General features: G+C 49.0%; 1 non-coding gene across 1 annotated transcript; it reads left to right on the plus strand.

Moving 5' to 3' along the window:
• Window positions 1-914: 914 nt before the first annotated feature.
• Window positions 915-987, plus strand: TRNAG-CCC (transfer RNA glycine (anticodon CCC)). The gene has a single exon. It is a non-coding gene; the product is annotated as a tRNA-Gly (tRNA).
• Window positions 988-4,964: the final 3,977 nt, after the last annotated feature.

Genomic DNA, 4,964 nt, shown 5'->3' on the forward strand with positions numbered 1-4,964 from the left:
CTCAGGATAACCTGCTAGACTGATTTCATAATGCGCTAATATTAGGGTCCCAACCCACAGTTTTGAAAAACTCCGGGCCGGTTCCAAGGTGTGTGTCAATAGGTAGACGAGTGGAGAAACAAAACTCTTTAAGAGCCACAGACCTCACACTTGTCTAAAGCAAGAGACGGTTGGTTAGAAAAAACTAAGAAAGGATGCAGCTAATGAAGCAGTGGGATGTGTCTATGTTGTTTTGATTTGGGCACATCACCAATGGGTGTGAACTGTTAGTATTTTTCCTGCCTGGGACTAGAAAGACTATTGGAGAAAATGGTATCCAGTACTAACTTAAGTGAAATGATCAAATAGGTCACAGTATAAGTGACTATGATAATGTGAAATTGTGAACACGGTAAGACTGATGGAAGCTGCTGGGAAATTTTGATGGATATTGAAACTTTCAGGGTACACATGCGGAAACCAGTTCATGGAGCAGACAAATTATGATTATGGCCCAGAGCTGGCTATTAAGCAGTCATAGCTCCAGGTATTCTGGGGTCCAGCTGTTCATTCTCTGATCTCGGGGTCTCAGTTTTGTTATAAATGACAGTGGCCCTGTCTGTCTCACTGGACTGGTGTGAGATGAGACAGGTGGAAACACCCCAAATTCTAAACACTAAAGCAAACTCTGCAGGCTGGTTAGTATTCCCTTTCGCATCCTTTCCATCAGGATAAGAGCCTGCCTGCTACGTTTGCATCTGTATCCATGTTTATATCCATGTGACTGTCCGGGCCTCTTATTGAATGTGGTTTTGATTACAACGAGATGATGTAACCCCTGGTCTCTCTGCATCATGTCCACCCAGACTGTGCTGTGTCAGGATTCAGCTGGACTGGGTCCCATCTTGGGTCTAATAAGGAAGGACCAAGGGACGTCCCTAGTGGTCCAGTGGCTAAGACTCTGCACTCCCAATGCAGAGGGCCCAGGTTCGATCCCTGGCAAGGGAACTACATACCACAAGCTGCAACTAAGACCCAGTGCAGCCAAATACATGAGAAATAAATTTAAAAAATAAAAAGGAAGGACAGATTTGTGTGGCCTCCAACACCATGTCATGTGTCTTCAAGGTCCTCCATAGAAAAGAAGTAAAAAGTTGACCCTAGAACTGCCCTTGCAGAGTTGAGTAGCCACAGTCTGTTCAAGGTGTTTATAAAGGCCCCATCACATTCCCCACCCCAGTCCTCCTGGCTTTAGGGCGGATCAGAGCCAAGCTGACAGGCAGTCTCTGAGTCTTTGTTGAACCTGAGCTCAGATGGATGTAGAAACACAAGAGAAGCCAAAGCGTATGTTCAAACAGTTAAGAGGACACCAGGCTCAGCGAGGAACTACAATCCTGGGTTTAGCCTGGGTGAATTTTCCTTCTCTGGGATTTCCTGGCCCTTTTTTGGGATGTTTCTATCTATCCAAATGTTCAGTGACAACTGGTTTAAGGTCATCAACTGAACGGTGAAAGAAACCCTTACACAGTACTTGGGTTTAGCTGCTAAAATATCTGTGGTTACCCAATCAACCCAAAGGCAGGCTTACAAGACACATGTTCCCAGCCTCCATCTATCTGTCCTTGGCAGAAAGAGGCCAAACTTGAAGACAGGGCTTAAAGAACCATCTCTAACAATAAAGGCCAGGCCAGCAAGGGGCCCCAACTGCCTGGGGGGCAGGGACAGTGGGGCTGGTGGGGGAGGTCCTTAAGGAATGTAGAGTAAGTGAACCCAAAAGTCTGCCTCCTGCAATGTTCTTAGGCTGCAGTTAAAATTTAACAATTTTTTTTATGTAAATCATCTGGTATGTTCAATTGCATGGGGGGCTGGGGGTGGCCGAGAGGGAACAATGGGTTGGGATTAGATAATTTACTTAGTGCTAAAATTCCAGGAAGTTTGTGTTGATCTGGGCCTGGATCTTGTTACTTTTTAGCTTCAGCCTAAATCTTTATCTTCCTAGTATAGTTGAGAGGACATTTTTTTACTTAGCCATTTTTACAGTTGTAATTTTTTCCCCCTTTCATCAAATAGAGCCAGTTAGATTAGCAGCTCTTAGCACGGAGATGAAAATATTGGTAGGGCCCATTGGGCCCTGTTTTGTTTATTCTAACAGAGCAGGCTTTGATCTAAACTTATTTCCTGGGGTCTGGACGAGATGACCTAATTCCTGTCTTATCCGTCTCCACTTTCTGTGAATCTCAGATTGCGCTTGACTTCGTGGAGCCCTTTGAAATTCACTTTATATTTTTTCCCACTTTGTTACCCCCTCTGACATTTGTTTCATTTGGGGTAGGGGTGTGTAGCTCCTAGTAAAAGACTCCAATGCTTTATTTTTCTAACAGGACTGCTAAGTTTTAACAGAGTGGGAGCTTTCTTTCTTTTTTTTCTTCTTCTTAAGTTCTCTCCTTCTTGACATTCGCAACACGCCAAAAACAATAAGCAAATAATCTACTGCTAGAAATTTTATGTCAACTGCAAATCAGTCAGGATTTTCTGTATGACACTTTTTTCTAATTTAAAAAACAAAACAACACAAAAAAAACTGTCCCCCACCCCCTTACACATCAACTGAATAAACCCGGCCCAGGAGAATTGAGAGGCAAAGACTTAAAGCTCAAAGTTGACTCTTGAGCCAATCGGTTTCCCTAAATGATCTGGAGAAACCTGCTCCCTTCCTTACCCTATGCACCCCTCCCCCTCCACAGCAACTGGCCTGAGGGGCCTTGGGTAGCTTGGGTCTTGTCACTGGGCTCCCTTTTTCCACCCTAGTTTCCTGTCAATCACCAAACTGCTCTTCCAAGCCTATTTTCCAGAAAGAGGGAAGCCCCTGTGTGTGTACGGGGGGATGGGGATAGGAGTGGGGCTAGGGGTGGGGAGCAACGCAGATGAAGGGAGAGAAAAAAAAACACACACACAGGAATACAGGGAAGGAAAGACGGGGGAGATAAGGGACCAGAAGAAGGTGAAAGAATGACAGCGACACCGTCGAGACCCAGAGAAAAAGAAAAAGCATCCTTATTCCGAAAAGTGGGAGAAAATAACCCAAGTTGCTAACGTTTGTAAATTTTGAGTGATGGGTAAAGAAAGTTGGTTATTCGCAGCCCTTCTGTTTTGTTTTCTTTTTCTACAAGTCACTTTTTTTGTTTTTTTTTTTTTAAAGAAGGAACTGAGGCAAATGTCACCAAAATGAATATTTTTAGTTCAAAAATGTGAATTTGGCTATTATCATTCCGGGTAGCAACAAGCCCAGGAAATTCGGTGTCCGGCGATTCCAAAACTACCTCGATGCACCTCCAATTAGAGAAGGGGGGCAAAGGAAGGGGAAAAAGTGAGGCGAGGCTTGGCGGGAGGGGGTGGGGCGGCGCGTTCACTTCGGCCTGAAAATAAACTTTGTAGCTTTATAAATATGAATAAATTTTCTCTTCCGCCGGGCTGAGCCGAAAGGCTGAGTGTGTTTCTCACTCCGAGAGGAAGCAGGCTGAGGGCGATTTCTTGTTTTGGAAACGAATGTAAGGGGGAATAGGCAGGTAATGATCAATAGATTAGAGAGAGTCGATCGATGGATGGATAGGCAGGGACCAAAGCGAAGAGGGAAGGGAGGGGACAGAGACACCGACTGAGCCCGCGAGGCTCCGACTTTCTCCTAAGGGCTACGGTCGCCTCGGAAAGTCTGTCCAAACGAAACGCTGCTTCTGCTCCCGTTAACTCATCAGAAAAAGCTAGAAGGGAGGAGGTCGGTGGTGAGAGGGGAAAGAAAAAATATCGCCCGCTGCCCGCCCCGCCAGCCTGGCGGAAATGGACCCGCAGCTGGGGAGGCGCAGGGCCGTGACCCCCGCGCCTGCCGCGGGTGGGAGCCCGGGGGTGGGGACCGCGCCGCGGCCGCAGGACGGAGGGGGTCGGGGGGAGCGGTCCCGCCGCAGAGCTGTGTGTATGCTCGGAAACCCGCGTCGGGGCTCTGCAGATGGGACCCCTTTGGAGAGGTGCGCGTGGGGCTCAAGGGCGCGCGAGGGAGGGGGAGCGCCGAGGGGCGTGTAACGAGCAGGTCCCTCTCGGAGGCCCCCGCAGGTCTCAGGCTCGGTCCCCAGAGAAGCACCCGGATCCAAAGACCACTCAGGCCTGGGCACCCAGTCGCCATCGCGCCCAGCCCTGGGAAGGGGTTGGATGCCTCCCTTCGCAGAGAAAACGTTCCCCTCTGGCCCGCGTATGACAAGAGCAGCCAGAATCCCACCTTTTCGCCTGGTCCCCACTTTTGAGCAGAGGGGTCTCTCTGGGGGAGACGTGGCTGGGACCCTAGAGGCGCAATCGCGGATGCTTGCTAGCGCGCTGAAACGTCAGGGTGATTCTCCGCAGTGCTCAGCCCAGTGCCTGCCCTCTCAAAGTTTGGGGGCACCGGTCCCCCATTTGGTCACAGCCTCAGGTCAGCGCCCACCTTTTGGCACGTCCCTCCTGGGCCCCAGACCACTTAGCCTGGGGAAGCTCGCGCTGAGCGGCCATGGAGTGGCCTGCGTCCCAATGGAAACTTCTCCTGGAAGGTGGCCCCGACGCTTCTCCCTTACCTGGGCGCAGGGCCACTGTCTGCCGGCGGTTTACCGCGGCTCTGGAAGAAAAAATTCGCAGACCCCTCTAGACACCAACTTCCACCCAGTCCGTTTGCTGACCCCAAAATAGTGCTCTGGAGGGAAACATGTTCTAGGGGAAACCCTAGAACAAAAGGAGAGAGGAGGAAATCAGACTGAATTCTGGTGATGCAATATTCAAGTCGACTCTACATATCCTTTGTCATGGACTTTTTCTTTCAAATATGCGTGTGTATTTAAATGCCTAAAAGACTAATTAAATAAAGACCAAGTTGACCTCGCTGGGTTGAGGCCCAGTTTCAGCTTATATAACCCCAGCTGCCCCGGGAATTCTCCAGCAATGCTGCTCACAGCCGCCTGGAAAATGAC

This window comes from Dama dama, chromosome 4 (genome assembly GCF_033118175.1).
Source record: "Dama dama isolate Ldn47 chromosome 4, ASM3311817v1, whole genome shotgun sequence".
NCBI classification, from domain to species: domain Eukaryota; kingdom Metazoa; phylum Chordata; class Mammalia; order Artiodactyla; family Cervidae; genus Dama; species Dama dama.